The sequence below is a fragment of the Theropithecus gelada genome, chromosome 7b (genome assembly GCF_003255815.1).
Source record: "Theropithecus gelada isolate Dixy chromosome 7b, Tgel_1.0, whole genome shotgun sequence".
NCBI classification, from domain to species: Eukaryota; Metazoa; Chordata; class Mammalia; order Primates; family Cercopithecidae; genus Theropithecus; species Theropithecus gelada.
In genome coordinates, this window is record NC_037675.1 from 99,590,028 (window position 1) to 99,613,038 (window position 23,011).

The window sequence follows — 23,011 nt, forward strand, 5'->3', positions numbered from 1 at the left end:
TTTAGAAATTGCTGGTTTTGAGAACCAGAATGAGGACTTCGATCACTATCCCTAGGGAAATGGGAAGCTATTGAGAAGTTTGGACCTGGGAAAAACAAAACAAGATTTGTGTTTTGAAAGATCACATGGACTGCAGTGTGGACAATGCTGGATTGAAAAGGGCCTGGGCTAGGTTTGGAATCTAGCCTCAGATGTCATTGATGTGTCTAGGTGAGAGATGGCGGCATCTTGAACTAATAGGGTGCAGGTGGACCTTGGTATATGTGAAAAGAGTAGAAAGATCTCTAGAAGGTGAAGTTTCCTTGTGTTGACCATGGCTTGATGAAGAGGAGGTGTCTCTGGGAGAGGTCTCCTTGGCCCCTAAGAGGCAGAGTTATGCTGCTTTTTGATATTGGTATCATTTTTTTTCAGACAGAGGAGTGATGAAGACAAAGAATTTGGCTTTTGACATTTTAAATGTAATGTAACGCTTAGTATTCAAAGTAGAGATAATGAGTAGGTGTCTACATGTAAGGGTCTACAACTCGGAGGAAGAAGCTCGGCTCAGTCCATCAGGTGAGAGTCATCAGCCTAGAAATGACCACAAAAGCCACAGATTTGAATGAATTGGCCTAGGGAAGAAGTTCAAAATAAAACTGCAGAGATCAAGAGGAAGAAACTCCAGCATTCAAAAGGCGGTAATGGAAGACAGGCTGAGAAGAAGAAACCTAGAGATGGAGGAGTGTTCCTGTGTCCTGGAAACTTGGGAAAGATCATAAAGAGAATGAAGATCATGAAGAGAATGAGCATGAAAGATCATGAAGATCTCTAAGAGAATGGCCCAAGCGAGAACGCATCAAGAGGGCAGATGTAAGCAGAAGGCAGATAAGTAGGAGAAAAAGTGAATGTTGGGAACTGTAGGAAAAAAAAAAAAAAAGAGAGAGAGACTTTTCCTAGGAGCTGTCTGCAGAAAGGGAGGCTCAAGATAAGGTGCTCATTAATGAGGGGTTGAGAGCAGTGATGTTTTTCCCCTCTAAAAATGAGAAGATCACGAGTAAGTTACCTAAAATAGTGAAAGATCTCATAAAATGTGCTGGAAACAGACAAGGAGTAATTGAGATTTTAAGACTCCTGACCAAGCAGGGAAGTCTGTCTTAGAACCAGGGGTTAGGGATAACCTCAAGTGAGAGAGGGGACTGCCTCCTTGAAGTTACCAGGCAGAAGAAGGGGATGTAGGTTAGTTGAAGGTGTGATATTCAGGGGAAGTTGAGGGATTTCTCATCCTATTGTTTCAAATTTCTCTAAGAAATAAAAAATTTTGTCATCTCCTATATGTTGTGGGAGTGATTGCAGAGATTTGAGAGAAGTGCTAAGGGTTTAAAATATCTGTTTTGAAAATGGGACCTTGATGGAACAAGAAAACACAGGAGGGCTCCCGGCAGTAGTTATTCTGCCTTTGAGGCTGAACATTAATGCATTCTGCCTTGCTGGGTTATCTCTTTCAGTAGCACTTGCTTCTTGAATGAAGATGAATGTGTCAGAGTTCATTTGGAATTTGAGTTTACCAAAATATGAAAGGCAGAGGGTAAGGGATTTCAGGGTTCTGGCAAAAATATTCCTGAAGCAATCTAGATTGTGCTAGGAAGAAACATGAGTAGTTAATGGATTAGGAGAAATTCCAGGGGTTTAGTTGACATTATTGAACTGCTGAGTCAATGTTCCTCCAAGACACCAATATTGACTGAGAATCTATGACCTATGCAGCCTGGTTACATGCTTTAGTACCTCATAGTGGTTATGAGATTAGACTCTTGCGTCACACTGTCTAGAGCTAAATTTCAGTTTCTCCACCAAAGAGACACTGAGCTTGGGCACATCACTCAACCTAGGAGGGAAACTACTCTCCCTCTGTAAGACTGAGATGGTGGTTATTGCAGAACCTACATCATGAGCTTATCATACATGAGTTAATTGCACAAAGTACTTCAACAATGCAGACACATATAAACAATGCATATTTAACAGCATTGTTTTGAATGCTTACCCAAAACCTTGAGGCAGCTATTATTGCTTCTCTTTCATACTTGAAAGAAACTGAGGCTCAGGGAAGGTTAAGCGTGTGCCCAAGGTCCCAAATAACTAAGGTAGATGATCAGCTTAGCCACAATCATGCTTAAAGATCACATATTGCTAAGCTTGTTTAACATTTATTGTCCTTAATGGCTAGAAGAATTGGGATCTAGAGAAAGTTGGTTTAAGTTCTTCTTTTTATTTTTTGTTTCTTTTTTTTATTTTTATTTTTTTGGTTAGTGTGTTTGTTTTATTTCCAAAAAAGCAACAGCAACAGTCCTTAGAAGAAAAGTGAAAAAGTGGCCAAGGCTCACAAAAGTGAAAAAGTGAGCATAGATTTGTCCCGTGCAATGAATGTCTGGAAAATAATTCTGGGTATCCCTGAAGTGTGACCTGGGCGACTCATTACTTAAGCATTCTTTTAATGCTTTTCCTCTCTGATGTAAATTTTTAAAGAAAAAACTTTATTTTTCCATAAGTTATTGTGGCATGGGTGGTATTTGGTTACATGAGTAAGTTCTTTAGTGGAGATTTGTGAGAACCTGATGCACCCATCACCCGAGCAGTATACACTGCACCATATTTGTTGTCTTTTATCCTTCATCCCTCTCCCACTATTCCCCCCGAGTCCCCAAAGTCCATTGTTATCATTCTTATGCTTTTGCATCCTCATAGCTTAGCTCCCACATATCAATGAGAACATATAATATTTGGCTTTCTATTCCTGAGTTACTTAACTTAGAATAATAGTCTCTAATCTCACCTAGGTCATTGCAAATGCTGTTAATTCATTACTTTTTATGGCTGGATAGTATTCCATCATATATATATGAATATATATATAAATTTACTATATATATATATATAGTCAGAGTTTCTTTATTCACTCTCTGATTGATTGGCATTTGGGTTGATTCCACAATTTTGCTATTGTGAATTGTGCTGCTATAAACATGTCTGTGCAATTATCTTTTTAGAAGAATGACTTCTTTTCCTCTGGGTAGATATCCGGTAGTGGGATTGCTGGATCAAATGGTATGCACCTTGCACTATTCCAAGATGCCTCCTGAAAAATGCCTTGGGCCATTTTCCCACCTGCACCATGTGGGTTATTCACTAGGTACATCTACTTTACAGATGTGTTATAAATATGATATGGAATATGAAAGAAAGTATTTGTGAACTGTAGAGCAGTCTCTGTTCTCTGACTTTCTCCCTCACCTTCTTGTTACTTCTCATTTCCTTCCATTTCAAAATGTACATTAGACTAGAGTATTCTCCAGTCCATGGACACAACTGTTTTACTCCAGAAGGGCCTAAGAGGGCTGTAAATGAAACTGGGATTCCAACAAAACAGATTCCATCTGCTGGCAGCATGTTTGGTCCCTTAACAAGCCTCGAACACAGACAGTAGATCTTCTACCTCTTTGTCATCAAGATAAAGCCAAGTAAGGATATAAAAACACAAAATAATACAAATAATAGACTCTTTGTAAAGAGATTTGGGATTGGACCAGTCTTGGACATATAGCATAACTGTATCAACTGTACCTGTCATGGTAGCAGTATCTCTTTTACAGATTCAGAGGCCAGTTACAATTAGTTTACAAATAGGGTGGAGAGAGGAACTACACAGAGTAGGGGTGGAGAAGTTATGCATCCACCAAAGACAGTTTCCCATTTCTTTCTTCTCACATCCATGCCATGCAACTATTTAATGACAGAACTAGTTATCTATGGCATCTCCCCTCACTGATGCCTTCCCACCAATATGGCAGGACTGGGACCTTACCAGTTGGAGGCAGAGTACTTGATCTGGGAGTGCTATGTTTGTAACCCTATCTGGGCCCAGAGCAGTCCCTCTGTGGAATGTATTATTGAACACATAAGTAAAATTACTGCCAGGGGCTCCCGGTCACTCACAGACAAATCTCCAAACCTTTAGTGTGGCCTTTTCCATAGAAAGGAGAGATAAATAATGATTAAAAAGGGAAAGTAAAGAAATAGTAGCATGAGGATATCATTTAAAAATATGATGAAATAAACAAATAAGTGAGATACAAGCGGTTGGCTCTGAGAAGCTGGATTTGGAAGAGAACAGGATTAGGGTGGGAGATTACACAATATTTGACTCACTAAACTACATACATAGATTATTTTGATAAGAATTAAAAATTAAAAAAATTATGTCAATGTTTCTATTCTGTGAGATAGGGAAGGCGATAATAAGGACTTTTGATAACTACCAATCTTTAAGAAAAGCTGAAAAGCAATTTTTCAATTAGTACTTTGATGTAGCCTGTGTTTCTGAGTTATTACTTATATTTTTATTTCATCAGAAATATTCTATAATTAGAAAGAATATAAATAAGAGAGAGATGATAATCCAATATACACAGTAAAATACTATTTACAAAATCTTTAGATTACTAAGGTCCAAGAGCAGTCTAACCATAATGCCATTTAAAATTTGCATATTTTTAAACGTTTTTTTAATGTCTATTGCTTTACCTGAAGTTTGCAGGGGATTAGAGCTTGTTATATACATCTTAGTGATAAAGACACCAGTGTTATATACATTGGTTTTCCCGTGGTTTAATAGTCTCAACAATGTAGAATACAGGTAGGTTCTCTCTTCCCTCCTTTTGCAATGCTTTGTCTGGGATCCTCAATAAGCTCAGTTATGCTACAATAACAAATAGCCCCCACAGTTCCATGAATTAAAACAACAAGTGTGTGTTTACAGTGCCTGCTACATGTCCATCCTATATCACTAGAGACTGTTTCATGTAGTAGTGCTTCTACCAGTCCAGACAGACTGAATCACCACTGTTTGGAATATTGCCAGGCATCACCCCAGGGTGAAAAAAAAAAAAAAACCTCTGAAGCCTGTTACCTGGAAGTGTACCCAAAACATCTGCTCAGACTCATTGAAAACTATGAGACTTCATGTGCCCACAAAAGAAAGATAGAAATCTTTGAAGAAAAGGTCTAATGATTACCCAGCCTTCATGTTCACGGGTGATTGAAACCACTCCTCCTTAATAGTAAGACTGTTTTTCACCACAGTTAGCTAAGACACACTTTTTTCTCATGGTCTGTACCTCATCATCCCTCCAATAGTAAAAACTACTGGGGCAGCAGAGGGAGAGGGGTTGAGAAATGAGGAGAAATAATTCAAGTGATGCACATTGGAGGGCACCATGTACAATAGGATTCATTTGTGCTATTATCACTTGGTTTGCTGCACCAAGGTGTGAATGAGTCTTTTCCCAGTGACCCCACTGGTTATGTCCCAGATATAACCACCTGAGCAATTACTTTTAAGGTAAATAATGACAATAATGATGATAAGTGTGAATAGTGGTTTATTTCATTTTTCCTAAAGTCAATGTCTGTGAAAAGGGAGAAGAGGTTTCCACATAAGCAAAAAATTAGGGGAAGCAAGGTGAGGTGCTCAGGGCTGGAATGCAGAGACTTGAGGACACTGGCATTTCTCTTTTGATTGAAGATGAGGCAGGAAATGGGGGTGAGAGTGTTTATACTGCTTTTTCCTAACAGTAAAGAAAGAGAAAAACAAATATATATACATGCATTACTAGAAGTGGTGAGCAGAATACTCTAATGAAGACAAAGTGATTGCCCATGAAGAATAAGAGTCCCCTTATGTTTGCATTTATTTTCTACTAAGATAGATTGGATTTTGATCATCTAGAAAGGCATAGAGCAGGCAGAACTGTGTGTAAAAACTACCTGCATTTAGGAACTTGATTAACGGATCTCTAAGTCTTAAAAAACAAAACCCTAAGGTCTTACAGTGTTGAGAAGAGGAGTTTTAAGTCACAGCCGCTCAGGTGCCTCTATCTCTCCTTCCTGTATATCTCTGTTTAGTGGGTGGTTTTGAAACATAAAGTAGTCAGTATATGAAAGACATCTGACACATCTTCTGGCTTGTCAAAGGTCAAAACACAGCAGTAAGTTGTTCCATTTTTCTTTGTTCTCCTAAAGTAACTTGGTCTGAATCACACATTCAAGGAAAATACCTACTGGCTCTGGCTTTGTCCAGGACAAGCCCTTATTAGTAAATTGAAACTTAATCCAAGGCCATCAAAGTGGTACTTCTATGAGTCTGCAAAAACCACCATGTTACTAGGTTTGAGATGCTAGATCTCAATAATCAGTAATGTAGATACAGCTTAAATCACAATGCCTAAGTCCTTTTTAAATACATAGAAAGCCTTCCCAAGAAGGATGGGTACAAACAAGCCCAGACTGTGAAGACTACAATAAACAGACAACTCTTCAATGCCCAGACACAGACAAACATGCACAAGTATCAAAACCATCCATGAAAACATAATATCACCAAATGAACCAAATAAGTCACCAGGGACCAATCCTGGAGAAACGGAGATATGTGACTTTTCAGACAGAGCATTCAAAACAGCAGTGTTGAGGAAACTCAAAGAAATTCAAGATAATGCAGAGAAGGAATTTGAAATTTTACCAGTTAAATTCAAAAAAGAGGTTGAAATAATTTAAAAGAATCAAGCAAGAATCAAGAATTTCTCCAAGCAGAAATTCTGGAGCTGAAAAATGCATTTGATATATGGAAAAAGTGTCAGTCTTTTAACATCAGAATTGATTAAGCAAAAGAAAGAATTAGTGAGCTTGAAGATAGACTATTTGAAAATATACAGTCAGAGAAGATGAAAGAGAAAATAATTTAAAAATGAAGTATGCCTATAGAATCTAGAAAATAGCCTCAAAAAGACAAATCTAAAAGTTATTGGCCTTAAAGAGGTGATGGAGAAAGAGGTAGCAGTAGAAAGTTTGTTCAAAAGGATAATAACAGAGAACTTCCCAAATCTAGAGAAAGATATTAATATCCAAGAGTAAAAAGTTTCAAAACACCAAGCAGCTTTAACCCAGAGAAGATTACCTCAAGGCATTTAATAATCAAACTTCTAAAGGTCAATCACAAAAAAGGATCATAAAAACAGCAAGAGAAAAGAAACAAACTTGCAAGGATGGCTTAACATATGCAAATAAATCAATGTGATACATCATATCAACAAAACGAAGAACAGAATCATATAATCATTCAATTCATGCTGAAATAGTATTTGGTATAATTAGCATCCTTCATGATAAATACCCTCAAAAAACTAGCTATAGGAGGAACATACCTCAACATAATAAAAGGCATATATGACAGACCCACAGTTAGTATCATATTGAATGGGGAAAAACTGAAAGTCTTTTCTCTAAGATCTAGAACACGACAAAGATGCCCACTTTCACCACAGTTATGCAACATGGTAATGGAAGTCCTAGCTAGAGCAATCAGAAAAGAGAAAGAAATAAAGGACATCAAAATGGAAAAAGAAGTCAAATTATCCTTGTTTGCATATAATATGATTTGGAAAATCCTAAATGCTCCACCAAAAAAAAAACAAAAAACAAAAAACAAAAAAAAAACCTGATAAATCCTGTGAAGTTGCAGTATACAAAGTTAACATAAAAAAGCAGTAACTTTTTTATTTGCCAACAGCCAATAATCTGAAAACAAAATAAAGGAAATAATTCCATTTATAGTAGCTACAAGTAAAATAAAATACCTAGGAATTAACTGAAGAAGTGAAAAATGTTGATAACTTTTGGCTGTGTCCCCACCCAAATCTCATCTTAAATTGTAGTTTCCATAATCCCCACATGTGGTGGGAGGGACCCAGTAGGAGGTAATTGAATCATGGGGGTGGTTTCCTTCATGTTATTCCCATGATAGTGAGTAAGCTATCATGAGGTCTGATGGTTTAAAAAGGGGCTTCCCCTTCCACTCACCTCTCATAGTTCTCTCTCTGCTGCCTTGTGAAGAAGAATGTGTTTGCTTCCCCTTCTGCCATGGTTGTAAGTTTCCTGAGGCCTTCCCAGCCATGCACAACTGTGAGTCAGTTAAACTTCTTCCCTATATAAATTACCCAGTCTCAAATATTTCTTCATAGCAGCATGAGAATGAATTAATACAGATGTCTATAATAAAAACTATAAAAATTAATGGAAGGAATTGAAGAGGACACCAAAAAAATGGAAAGATACTTTATGTTCATGGATTGGAAGAATAAATATTGTGAAAATCTTGATACTACCCAAAGCAATGTACAGATTCAATGCAATCCCTATCAAAATATCAATGAGATTCATCACATAAATAGAAAAATCTTAAAATTGTTATGGAATCACAAAAGACCTAGAATAACCAAAGCTATCCTAAGCAAAAAGAACAAAATTGAAGGAATCACATTACTTTACTTCAAATCATACTACAGAGGTAAATAAACCAAAATGATTATACTGGCATAAAAACATACACACAAACCAGTGGAACAGAATAGAGAACCCAGAAATAAATTAATACATCTAGAGTGAACTAATTTTTGACAAAGATTCCGGGAACATACATTGAGGAAAGGACAGTCTTTTCGATAAATAGTGCTGGGAAAAATGGATATCCATATGCAGAAGAATAAACTAGACTCCTATCTATCACCATATAGAAAAGTCAAATCAAAATGGATTAAATACTTAAATCGAAGACCTTAAACTATGAAACTACTATTGAAGGTAAAAGAAAAAAGTTGGGGAAACTCTCCAGAACATTGGAGTGAGCAAAGGCTTCTTGAGTAATACTCCACAGACATAGGCAACCAAAGCAGAAATGGATGAATGGAATCACATGAAGTTTAAAGCCTCTGCACAGCAAAAGAAGAAATCAACAAAGTGAAGAAACAACCCACAGAATAGGAGAAAATATTTACAAACTACCCATCTGAGAAAGGATTAATACCCAGAATATATATAGACAGCTCAAACAACTCTACAGGAAAAAAAACCTGTTAATTAGATTTAAAAATGTGCAAAAGATCTGAATAGACATTTCTCAAAAGAAGGAAACAGAAATGGCAAACAGGTATATGAAAAGGTGCTTAACATCACTGATTATCAGAGAAATATATGTAATATATCATCTCACCCCAGTTAAAATGGCTTTCTTTCCAAAAGACGGTCAATCACAAATACTGGCGAGGATGTAGAGAAAAGGGAACCCTCATACACTCTTGGTGGGAATGTAAATTAGTACAACCACTATGGAGAACAGTTTGATGGGTCTTCAAAAAATTAAAAATAGAGCTACCATAAAATTCAACAATCCCACTCCCAGTTATATACCTAAAAGAAAGGAAATCAGTATATCAAAGAGATACCTGAACTCCTATGTTTATTGCAACACTATTCACAATAGCCAAGATTTGAAAGTCACCTAAGTGCCCATAAACAGATGAATGAATGAAGAAACTGTGGTACATATACACAATGGAGTACTATTCAGCCATAAAAAGAATAAAATTCTGTCATCGGCAAGAACATGGGCGAAGATGGAGGTCTTCATGTTAACTTAATAAGCCATGCACAGAAAGATAAATATCACATGTTCTTACTTTTTATCTGTATGGACTAAACATTAAAACAATTGAACTCATAGAGATAGAGGGTAAAAAGATGGTTACCAGAGGCTGGGAAGGGTAGTGGTTGGGGGAAGGAGGGATGGTTAATGAGTACAAAAAAAACAGAAAGAATAAGCAAGACCTAGTATTTGTTAGCACAACAGGGTGACTGTAGTAAAAGATAACTTAATTAATCACTTTAAAATAACTAAAAGTATAATAGGATGTGTTTGTAACACAAAAGATAAATGCTTGAGGTGATGAATATTCTATTTCCCCGATGTGATTATCATGCATTGCATGCCTGTATCAAAATATCTCATGTAACCCATAAATATATATACCTACTATGCACCCACAAAAATTAAAAATTAAGAAAAGAAACTCAAATAAGATGGAAAATACGCTTCTTGTCTTCCTAGAAGATGAGGTTTCTCTCTTCTGAGTACCCATGTTAGTTTTCTAGGACTGTTGTAACAAATGATCACAAACTGGGTGGCTTAAAACAACAGAAATTCATTCTCGAATAGTTTTGGAGACTAGAAGTCCAAAAATAAAGGCTTCAACAAGGTCATACTCCCTCCAAAAGCTCTAGGAAATAATCCTTCCTTGCCTCTTCCAGATTCCTGCATCTCCAAACATTTCTTGACTTCAGGAAGCATCACTCTACTCTGCTTCTGGCTTCACGTGGCCATCTCTCTGCTTCGGTGTGTCTCAAATCTCCCTCTTCCTTTGTCTCATGAGGATACCTTGTATTGACTTTAGATCCCACCCTAAATACAGGATGTTCTCATCTCAAAATTCTTAATTACATCTATAAAGACCCCATTTCAAAACAAGTCACATTCACAAGTTCTAAGTTCTATTTGGGGGCCACTATTCAACCCACTATAGTACCCATTTAGGAATTGTCAGGCAGCATAGATGACTGGACTTCTTCAATGGGATATTGCTCATGTAGGAGGCAGATATGACATTTAGGAAAGGGGAAAATCCCTTCAAGTCTTCCTCACTCACCCAGTTAGGATGACTTAGATTTGTAAAATCTTCTCAATTCATTTCTAAGAGAGTACTAAGTGGCCTCTGGAACTTGGGAGGAAATTATTCCTTATCACTAAGCAGGCTCTCAGCATTCAGTTGTTCCAGTTTTTGATTTAAAAAAAAAAAAAAGTCTTTCCTGAGCACCCATTACGCATCCTGGGCTAGACACTGGGTTGACAAGGAGGTGGATGGGACAAGGCACTGGTCACTTTCTCCCAGCGATAAGCCCTCCTTTGGAGACCTGCTCTCTTCTGCCTTCTAGGGAAAAGGGAATGTAAGGAACACAGGTTTTGTCTCCCTGGCCTCAGCTGATTGGATCAGGAATGGATACCTGGCCATATATCAGACCCACAATGAATTAGGAGATGAAGCCCCTGTTTTCTTGTTTGTTCTCTGTTTGTTGAGCAATCTTATTCACGATGTGCCCAGTGACAACTTGCAAAAAGGACGAGACAGGTGCTTAAAGAGAAGAGATGCCGCGTATCTCCAAGGAAAACAAGCCTTCTCACTGCCTCGAACACCCCATGATCTTTTTTGAAATTAAGTTCTAAGTGTCCTCAGACTTCTGTCCTCTGCAGCCAGCTGATCTCTGGCTATGCCCTCAGTGAAGGAAAGAGGCAGACCTCTGGCACAACTAGACACATGGTGCAGTACTTGGTTCAATAAGGATGTGAGCAAAGTGCTACAGGATTTGGGAAAAGGGTGGTTGACTGGCTCTATAAGCAAAGAATGTGTCACCAAATAGGCAACATTCATTTGGAAAAATGAGTAGAAATTTTGGAGGTTGAATTTTATTAATTAGTATGCTCATGAAGTAGTTCACAGCCCTGAATTCACATCTGGGCAATACCTGAGACCACTTCAGACCAGTTGAACAGAGGTTGTAAATTCCGCATGTGCATCTTTTTAATTCCCCCAGGTGATTCTGATGTGCAGAGAAGGCTGAGAATCACTGACTTAATGAGTTACGTAATAAACCCACTTCCTTCTAGAGCAGTACATCCTCAATTCTCTTTAGACTAATAGCTACAGTGTCATCATCCTGAAGCCAGCCATGTGCCACTCACTACATTCACAGCCCCCTAGTGCCCCACTGTGTGAAACATGCAGCAGGTGCTAAAGAAATATGTTTAGCTTTTATGCAGCACTAGCAGGCATAGGCTTCTGATACTCATTGGGCTGCGTCACTTGCTTTTGTCAACAGCTTCCTTTCCTTCATTGGCAACATCATTGACTTCTAAAAATCATCCTGTACTTTATATTTGCATCCTCCTTTCTTCTGCCACTGCATTAGTTCAGACCTTTCACGTGACATTTTTATTATGGGTCTCTCTGCATCCAATGAGTCATTTTGTTATCATCATAATCATGATCTTTATATACTCACACACCCCAAACAGATGCATGCACCCCACTATCTATCTATTATCTATCCACCCAGTCATCCGTCATCCACTTATCCATCCATCACCTACCCATTCACCCACTCACTTAACCATTCATCCATCCATTCCTCCATACACTCAACTATTCACTTGTCCATTTATTCATCCACATCTCCACACACTCAACCATACAGCCCGTCCCGTCATGGGTAGAGTGAGGGTTCAATTTAGAGTTAGAGATGAGAAGATGGAGGCTGGATTTAGGGAGGACATGAAAGCACTCCAGCAGAGTTAATACCTAGCGGACATGTGAATGGTCAAGACATGTGTGTCCACCTAAAAGTGGATTGATAGTCACCCCTGGTAGAGGGAACAGACTGACCATCTGCCTGAGGAAGTGAAACAGTGTGATCCGTGCAGATCAATTCCCAGGGGACCCACACAGGCGTGGGTGTTGGGAGAGGGGGAGCGATGGTGTGCTGAGGGTAAGGAGGGAGGACCTTGGAACCTGGAATAAAGTGTTCAATTTATATGGAAGATTATGGAGATCGCAGGAGGATTTTATGCAGGGATGGGGGTGACATGAAGTGCGTATCTCCAACCATGGAGAAGTCCCTCTCATTTTTCCCATTTCTGTGCATGGTCCTTGGCTAGTTTAGGAAGTTTTCTCTGGGTTGATGTGCCAACCCAAGATTAGGGAGTATTAGAAACCACTCTCTCAAGAAATAAATAACTCCAAAGGTGTGAGCCGTCAGTTTAGAAAACCTCATCCCACTGCCATCACTCCTGCCTTACAACCAGTTCCTGCCTTTCCCACTATAACTAAGAAGGATTTTAGACAGATTTTATGCTAAAGAGTCAACACTTGGCTTGTGTTCTCCTTCCTCCACTCTCTCCCTTTCGCCTGCCCTCCCTCCTGTCACCCAGCAAGAGAGGGCCTGGACATTCTCCCTGGCCAGTTACTGGGAGAGACACTGAGAAGAACAGCAGCCCACCATCCTTCAAGGGCAGCAGGCAGCGTATGAGAAGGTCCAGAGGTGCGAGGGAGCCTGGTCCACTGAGGTTTGAAATGAAGCCTCTTCTCCTAGGTGACGGGGTTGGAGGGAATGAGGTAGGAGAGGCCCCTGGAGGGTAAAAGGACACTGGAGTTTCAACTTTATTCTAAAGAGGAAGAAGAGAGAAGACAAGATCAATAAAGTTTTTAAACTTATAAGAGAGATATTACATTTATATTTTTAAATTTTTAATCACAGATATAAAAATTACTAGAAATAGAAAAGTATATGTATATGCACATCATATATATAATAGATGAATATAAATAATGGATAGATAATGGATGGATGGATAGATAAATACATAGATACAGTGATAATTGATGAATGGATGGACAGATGGATGGATGGGTGAGATAATGAGTAAATGGATGGATAGATGATAGATAGATACATACATGCATAGATAGATAATGGATGTATAGATGATAGAAACACAGACGTATACATAATGAATGAATGATTGAACAGATGAGTGGAAGGGTAAGATAGATAGATAGATAGATAGATAGATAGATAGATAGATAGATAGATAAAATTTTGGAATTCATCAAGTCTTCCTAACACAAGAACTTGAATTTATGAAGTCTATCCACAAGAACTAGAAACCAGAGAGAAAAGACTGGCATATTTGTTTGTTTATTTTGTTTTGTTTTGTTTTTTGAGATTAGATGGAGTCTTGCTCTGTCACCCAGACTGGAGTGCAGTGGCACAATCTCAGCTCACTGCAACCTCTGCCTCTGGGTGCAAGCAATTCTCCTGCCTCAGCCTCCTGAATACTTGGGATTACAGGCAACCATGACCATGCCCAGCTAATTTTTGTATTTTTCATAAAGATAGGATTTTGCCATGTTGGCCAGGCTGGTCTCAAACTTTTGACCTCAGTTGATCTTTCCACCTTGGTCTCCCAAAGTACTGGGATTTCAGGTGTGAGCCCCATGGCCAACTGGCATATTTGAATATATAAAATTATACATATTTTATGTGTCAGAAGATACAATGCAAAAGTTAGAAGACAACAGATTGAGAGACCATATTTGCCACTTTCGCACAAAAATTATTAACAATTTTAAAAGCAGCTCAATAGGAAAATTAGTCAATTCATAGAAAGATGAAATATGAATTCACTGCAAATAGCCACTAGTAGTCAGAGAAATGCAAATCAAAGCAATAAGATGGCATTGTTCAACCATCATAATGTTTTTCTTTAAAAAATTGATAATGGTTCTAAGCTGAGAAGTTGGAAGAACGTCTGCTCTTTCACAGACAGCTACTCAGAGTGTTTCATAAACGGATACAGTCTTTTTAGTGAGCAATTTGGCAATTCACTTTCAATTCTTTTTCTTTCTTCTTCTTCTTCTTCTTTTTTTTTTTTTTTTATTTTTGACATGAAATCTCGCTCTGTCGCCCAGGCTGGAGTGCAGTGGTATGATCTCAGCTCACTGCAACCTCTGCCTCCCAGGTTCAAAAAATTCTCCTGTCTCAGCCTCCCGAGTAGCTGGGACTACAGGCGTGCACCATCAAGCCCAGCTCAGTTTTGTATTGTTAGTAGAAACGGAGTTTCACCATGTTGCCCAGGCTTGTCTCAAACTCATGAGCTCAAGTGACCTGCCTGCCTCAGCCTCCCAAAGTGCTGAGATTACAGGCATGAGCCACCGCTCCTGGCCCTCAAAATATTTTAAAAGTCCCCACTGTTTGTCCCAATGATAAGCATGCAGCAGTTTGTTTCCACTGCATCATAACCTGTAATAGCAACAATGGCTCCAAAACTAACCTCCATGTCCTTCGATAGATTATATATGTGTGTATATGTATATGCATATGTATATGTATAATGTGTGTATGTGTGTGTGTGTGTGTGTGTGTATATATATATATACCCCAAATCCTTGAACTCTGAATTAGCAAAGAGCTCTTAAGCCTAAGTTATGGCAGTTATATGAACAGCTGTAGAATTATGTCACTGCTAGATAAAAAGAATAAGCCCCAGAAATAGATGAATGCTCCCATTCATGTAAACAAATAAGTAAAAATTTGTCTGCATACAAAGACCTCTCAATGAGTAGAAGATGGCCTGGGAGGCTTGCGGGAGTGGGCAGGCTTGTGTGAGGGTGCTGTATTTTTTCTGGCAAAAAAGGAGTTTATATAATTGGCTTTATATTATTTATTTTTAGACATTTTACAATGAGAATGTGTCTATTATTTACTCATGTGATTTGAAAGAAAAACGAACTAACAAAATGTGGTTTAAGAAATAGATCACTCTGGTAGCAGTGCCCAGGATGGATTGAAGTGATCAGAAAGCCTGGAGAGGGGATCTTGCAGGGATCTGGGCAGCATGTGAAGACCTGTCAGCTGATCCACAATGGCCATAGTTGAATTTGGAGAACAGGAGCTAAAGTCATGAAATGCTGAGAGGGCAGAATCCAGACCATTGGATTATCCGACAGGGCAGGAACTTGTCAACAAAGATGCTCAGAGTGTATTGGGTAAGTTACAGGGTGATGGTGCTACCATTAACAATGGCAAGTAATGCAGAATGTGGAAAAGCAATTGAAACCTGAGGAAGTGTGCACTCGCTGTTATTTTATGTGGGGGTTATACTTAGGAAACTGCAAAGAACAACTGGGATCAAGGCTATAGGAGCTGGGTGGGCTGTAGACCAATTTTATTTGGCCTCTAACTTAGGTTTAATCAGTGGACTTACACCATCCCACTTTGGAGCCAAAATGGACATTAACTGTCTCAGCTCCTGACCTGTGGACCCTGAACTTCTACAGCTGCTCAGGACAGCAAGCTCTTAACTGCCAATGTTTCAAAAATCTGAAAGGAAGTGTCTGTTTGTCTGGAATGAGGCTGCCTTCACTAACTACAGTCATTTTCTTTGCTTTTGCCTGGAATCATCCCACTTGTATTGCTCACCTGGTACAGCTTAAAAGCTCTGATTGATAAAATGGAAAGACAAACCAACAACCAGACATCTATGGAAAACAACAGTCTACAAAGAATGTGCTTCACCCCATACCTTCGGGGTTGGATAGCAGGGAACATTTTTTCCCCTTTTATCGATTTAGGGGGTACAAAGTGCAGTTGTATTAGATGGATATATTGCATAGTGGTGAATTTTGGGCTTTTATTTTTGTGTATGTGTCACCTGAATCAAATAGACTTTACCCAATAGGAAATTTCAAGCTTGCTTTCGCAGGCTGGCCTGCGAGCTTGTTGAGACTCGGTTTTCTCCCTTTCTTTTATGTTCATTTCCTCTTTCACATTATAATGTATGATCAACCTCAATTTTGATACCCCCCAGCCCACACCCCACTTTTGGTGTATAATTTTTTTTCCTCTGGAAGGGTAGTTGATTGATGGTAGCAGAAAGGACACTGGAAAGAAAAATAAATTAAATTTATGCAAGTGGGGAGGGAGTTGCCTCATTAACAGAATAATTGAGCTGTTAGTTAATTTTACTTGTTATCCACAGAAAAGGGCAAAAATCTTCTAAGCAATGACTCCTCTTCTTCCAAATGATTAAAAGAACAACAAAAAGGTTTGTATCTTGGATGTATCTAGTAATTATATGCCTGACACTTTTTTTTTCTTTGTAAATATCATACAAGGCAGATGTATTTTTAAAATCCTGGCAATTTACACAACACTATGAAAGTGTCAGTTCTTCCTAATCAGAATTTTCTGCACTTCCCCCACACTTATTAGCAGTAATTTCTGCTAATTGATAATTATTACCTTTTTTTCTTAGTCAAATCTCGTTGTTAGTGTAACAACACTTCCTGCTTTCCTAAGATCAATATGTTTAACTATCACTGTAAATAATGCATAAAATTAATAATAAAAGTATGCCTGCTCAATAGAATGCAAACTTCATCTATTTTCATATCAGCTCCTTAATTTAGAGTCTTTTTTTTTTTTTGCCACAGACTGGTAATAATAAGTAGCTCTTAAGCCCAAATAATGAAACTCTTCATATGTAAACGTCATTAGGACTTTGACTAAAGCCTGTTGACACAAACTAGGCTATCACTGGGCTCTGGAAGTCCCTGTGGAGAATAAATCTCACTCCCTTTTCAAGTCCCTTGCAATAAATCTTAATTGATTTGTAAAAGAGAATTGTTCTTTACATCCTTGAACTGGACTGGACTGAGCCCTGAGTGATCACTCTTGGATTTCTGTAGCTAATTTCCAGGAAATTGATGATGTCTTTATGGCAGTAAAGGGCAAGGCCAGCCAGCTGCTGGGTCCTAGCCCAAAATGAGCCCTTACCGAGGACCACTGGCAAATGGCCCCAGAAAAGCTTCAGAGAAGGTTATCCATCATCCCATTCTCCCAGAATATGTCCTCCACCCCAAACCTACCACTCACCTCACACCCATGCTTAATTAAGTCAAAACTACTCACTCTCTGTAGGACAAAGACCATGGTCTTTAAAAGATATTTATGTATCTATTTATACATGATTCAAGAGTCTGAGAATACAGGAAGGTATTGCGGATAGAAGAAAGAAGTAGTCACAAAGCCAAAGCTTTCCTCTCGTTTTGGAGCCGGGAGGGGGGGTAGTCCTTCGAGAAACACTTTCCATGTGACAGGAATCTTGTAAGAAATGATACTCACTTGTAGCTGTAGTGGAGAGAGCAGGGGAACTGGGAGCACAGGTTCCTGTTTCTAAAGCTTTGTGCATTAGCTTTGTGACTGACCAAGACCATGTTCTTTTGGGGCCTCAGTTTTCTCATTTGTAAAGTGAAGAAATTCAGAGCGTAAGAAGTCTCTAAGCCTCTTCCTATTCTTTTACTCCACTCTAAGTCAATGTCCATCAACCCCACTATTTATTTACTTGCTTTGAGGATGAAAGCAGGCATAGCCAAAAGATTGATTTCACAAACTACAAGGGGACAAAAAGAAGTTAAGAGCTCACCCACTGGTCGGAGGCCACTGCAGGCCAAGGAAAGGTGCCACCCTCATAGTAGAGAGCAAGCAGTGCTGGAGGTAAGCTCATGTGTCACCAGTTGTTAGTCAACATGGCCACTCTCGCTTTTTAGGTAGGAGTCGAAGTATCAAGAAAAAGGAAAGACGATTCTCAGAATAGAGAAAAGATCAGCTTCTAAATAAAAAAGACAAACTAGAGTGACCTGAAAAGTGACAGGCTTTCCACATAGAAAAAGAAAGAAAAGAAAAGATTACATCCCTGAAATCAAAATAGCCCCAACTAAGAGAAGCAACAGGATAAGATGGGAATAGAAATGGGATGGACAACAAACCACCTGGAAGCAACGCAAAGCAGGATGACAAAGATCAAACTCACTGTGGAGCTAGAAAAGTACTATGAAAGGCGGAAGAGGCCCAATCAGCCCTGTGGCAAGTAAGCCACTGTTGAGGACTAGGAATTTTTACATTCCTCCTCAGAATGTAAAGGTAAATAAAAATGATATGGCAGATCGCAGTCTTGGGATACAAAGACGAATTTTAGTCTATGGTCCATTCAGTGAGTCTCTATTGATCACCTATCATATAGCAAGAATTGTTTTTGTACCTCAGCTGTATCAGTGAACAACATAGACAAAAATTCACGAACTCTTGGAGCTTATAGTCTAAGTCTGCAGTCCCTAACCTTTTTGACACAAAGGACCAGTTTCATGGAAGACAATTTTTCACAGACAGCAAGTGGGGAGGGTGGCAGATGTCTTCAGGATGAAAGTCTTCCACCTCAGATCATCAGGCTTTAGTTAGATTTTCATAAGGAGCAAGCCTGCAATCTAGATCCTCTGAACCCTTGCATGTGTAGTTCACAAGAGGGTTTGGGCTCCAATGAGAATTTAATGCTGCTGACCGGACAGGAGGTGGAGTTCAGGCAGTAATGTTCACTTAGCTGCCACTCACCTCCTGCTGTGCAGCCTAGTTCTCAACAGGCCATGGACTGGTTCCAATCTGTGGCCCAGGGATTGAGGACCCCTGGTTTAAGTGACTGGTCTCATTGAGTGTGAATGTTACCAACCAGAAATAATCAAAGGAACCCCCATATTTTAGCTACCATGTTTCCATTCTTTATATGTAAGGTTCAGCCACCCATTCTTTGAGGTAGATTATGTTCATATATAACTCGGAGCCCTATGCCCAAAAAAGGGCACCAACTTGCCATAAACGGCCAAGCAGAAAAGGGAAGAGAAGAAATTCTCAACTTGTCACTGAGCAAGCTGCTAACTCTTTCTTAGTTTCCTGTCTTGACCTCTATTGAGCTCTAGGCTCTGTGAGAGCCAAAGCCTGTCCCAGTTACCACTGTGCAGGACATTTTCCTGAACCAAATAGGAGACCAATAACTATCTGTGGAATGTTAAGTTAATGAACAAAACCTGAAGTTGATCTACTGCAGAGTTTATGCTTTCAAACACTTAGCTATACTTAGCTTACAACCGAACAAAAGGTTCCGACGTTTATAAAAGACCTGAGTATAGAAATTGAAGTTTAGTCCATGATTATGGTAAGCCAATAAAAATAAATTTAGGTCTAAAGATGTCCTGACAAAAGCATCAAAAGGATGTGAACAAAGACAGTGTATATCTGGTTAATAAATAATTTGCCTAAAAATAAATGCAAATCATGCTAACTCGGACTGTTGCTTTCCAACACTAAATGTTTTGATTGTTATCTAAATACTTTGCAAGAAAAACAGTTCTGATCTTTAACTGTAAAACTGGCAAGGCTTTTCTCCATCTAGGGAGGCAGTCGAAAGACATCATCATCTATTTAAACACTCAAAAAAGGGTGCCACACACTCCCACTTCTTGGGGAAAAAAAAAAAAAAACTGATGAAGAAGAACCCAAGTTTCGTAAAAGATGAATTCAATTTAACGAACTCAAGAATGGAAAAAAAGAAAAAGAAAACATTGGTCACAAATGTAGACAAGACATAAGGCACAGTGCAGTTCCTGATCTTTTGAAATAAAGAACTCTGCCTTGTCAAGGTTAAGTTTCAGTTCTGCCATGCTCCATATGGATGTCTAGGACAGGGGGAAATTCTGAGGCCTTCATGGAGTCATTTGGCACCATGGACAGCCTGATCTCCATGACAGATGAATCTTTTTCCTAGTTGTTTCTACTGTTCCCCACAAGGGTCAGGGTCTCTGACCCCTTGTTCATTTCTTCCCTTGTTGCCCTTTCCCTGAAGCACTCAGCTAATTTTGTGCTCCAGTGATCAAGATGGGCATTTGTCACTTTCTGCAGAAAAGAATAAAAGCTAATGAGTACTTGACATTCCCAGAAGCTGGTAACTAAATCTTGGCTCAGGTGACAGCCCACTGAGCACATTCTCTGAGTACTTCTGCATCTAGACCTTGGGTATGTCTCACAAGATGCACATGTGTGTTTCTTTCCATACTTTAATAGCAAGAATATTTGCTTTGAAATCCAGCGAATTCATCTAAAAAACAAAAAAGAAAAAAAACGTTCTGAAAACATTTTCAGAGTCTTTCCAAGAAAGAATCCACATTTGAGAGCTTTGTCTTATTTAGGGACTCTACAGACACACTGTAGGAGCTAAGATAAATAATTCATTTAATCAATACACCTACATAATGAATTGGCCTGGGCAAATTTCTAATACAGACAGACAGATCAACTGATGTTTTTCTTGTTGCATTGTTGTGCAACAAAATTCTCTAACCACTCATTCGCCTTGTGAATGCAGATTTGATGATTCACTGAAGTATACGATTTGGATTATCCAAAGATCACGGCTATGGTCTCTAGACACCACGGGCCTCTATTGAGGTCATTCCTGGATCCATTGCCTTCAAGATGCCAGGTGAGGCCATCAACAGTTAAGCCTAGCATCATCCGTACCTGCAACCTCCCCTCACCTGCTAAGGAACAGACATACTAAACTGTACACACACCCCTTGCCTGAGGCACCATGTTCCTGGATGCCTTCAGATCTTTGTCTATATTTCCCTTTGTCTGAAATGTCACTCCTACCCTTATTTTGTCCGTCCAGTCTTCAAGATCTTGCCCTATTCTCCCATTCCATGGAGGAGGAAATGAAAACCAGAGAACCTCAGTTATTTGCCAGAGATCATGTAGTTGGTGCTAGTGTCAGGACTTGGCTCTGTGGCTTTCAAATCTATGTCTGTGTCTGCCTATGGGTGGAGAAAGAGAGGCTGTATACCCTGTTTGGATCACAGTATTATTTATTTATGGTGTGTGGTTATGTATAAATTGAGTGGAACTTTATTTTTTGAGTTTCTTAATATGGAAGCTGACGTCACTGATTTTAAGCCTTTCTTCTTTTTTAATACAGGCATTTTTGTGCCAAAAACTTTCCTCAAAGAACTGTTAGATCCATCCCACCCATTTTTTTATGCTGTGTTATAATTTTCATTCAGTTCACAGTACCTTCTAATTCCTGTCTTTTATTTCTTCTGCTTGAAGTTCATTGGGATTCTTGGATCTTTGGAATATGGTTTTCATTAAATTTTAAAAATTACAGTCTTTAGTTCTTCAGGTATTTTTCTGCTCTGCCCTCCTTCAAAGACTCCAATTACATGTATTTTAGGCCATTTGAAGCTGTTCCACATGTTGCTGATCCTCTGTTCAATTTTTTCCTTAACCTGCTTTCTCTCCGTATTTCATTTTCAATAGTTCCTATTATTTTATCTTCGAGTTCATTAATGTTTCCTTCTGCAATGCCTAATTTGTTGTTAATCTTTAGCAATGTACTTTTCATCTCAGACGTTATAATTTTTATCTCTAGAAGTTTGACTTGGATTTTTCTTTTTATATGTTGCATGTCTCAACATACTCATTCCTCGAGGTCATTAAACACATGAAATACATGGAAAACTTATAATAATTGTTTTAATAGCCTTGTCTACTAATTCTATCAGTTATGTCATTTCTGAGTCAGTTTCAATTGATTTATTTTTCTCCTCATTATGAGTCATATTTCCTTTCTCCTTTGACTGCCTGGTGATTTTTTATTAGATATTGAAGACAGTGAATTTTACTTTGTTGAATGTTGGATATTTTATATTCTCATAAATATTATTAAGTGTTATTCTGGGATGTAGTTATGTTACTTGGAAATAGTTTGATTCTTTTGGATCTTACTTTTAGTGTTTATTAGACAAGACCAGAGCAACATTTAGACTGCATCCTACTGCTAAGATAAAGCACATCTGAGCGTTCTACCTGCTGTCCCATGAGTTATTAGGTTTTTTATTGTGGCTGGTGGGAACAGGAACTCTTTCCAGGCCTGTGGGAGCTCTGGGGATTACTTCCTTTGATTGCGTGTGTGTGTGTGTGTGTGTGTGTGTGCGGTTTTTTTCCCAGTGTTGGGTATATTCCACACATACATGTGTTGATCAGCACTTAGTTAAAGAATTGAAGGGAACCCAGAAATTCTCAAAATTTCTCCTAGCACCTCTCTCTGCTCTCTGATACCCTATCCTGTGAGCTCTAGTAACTTTAGCCTCCCAGCAATATCCCCTCAACTCAGGGAGACTGCAAAGCCCTCTAAGCAATCAGCTTGGATAACTTGAGACTATGCTCAATTTGTTTTTCATCTCTCAGGGATCCCTGTTCTTCTTGAAAATGTCCCATTGTTTAAAATGATTTCTCAAGTATTTTTAAACTATTTTTATGCATTTTATTTTTGAGGCTACTTTTAGTCTCTTTTACTTCCCCTGGTCATAAACTTAAATTAAAGTTGAGTTTAGGTTTCTATTGTAACATGACTCATGTAATTAGAATCTTTGAGAAGAATCTAGAGAAATATGTTTTGCTGAAAAAAAAATGTTGAGTGTTGAGTTTTTTTTTTAGATCATGGACAATTTTATCCTTAGTTTAGGGAGCAGTTCTCTTTGAACCAACTATCTTTCTTCAATTGTCCCCTTTTTTTTTTTTTTTTTTTTTTTGAGACGTAGTCTTGCTCTGTCGCCCAGGCTGGAGTGCAGTGGCGCAATCTCAGCTCACT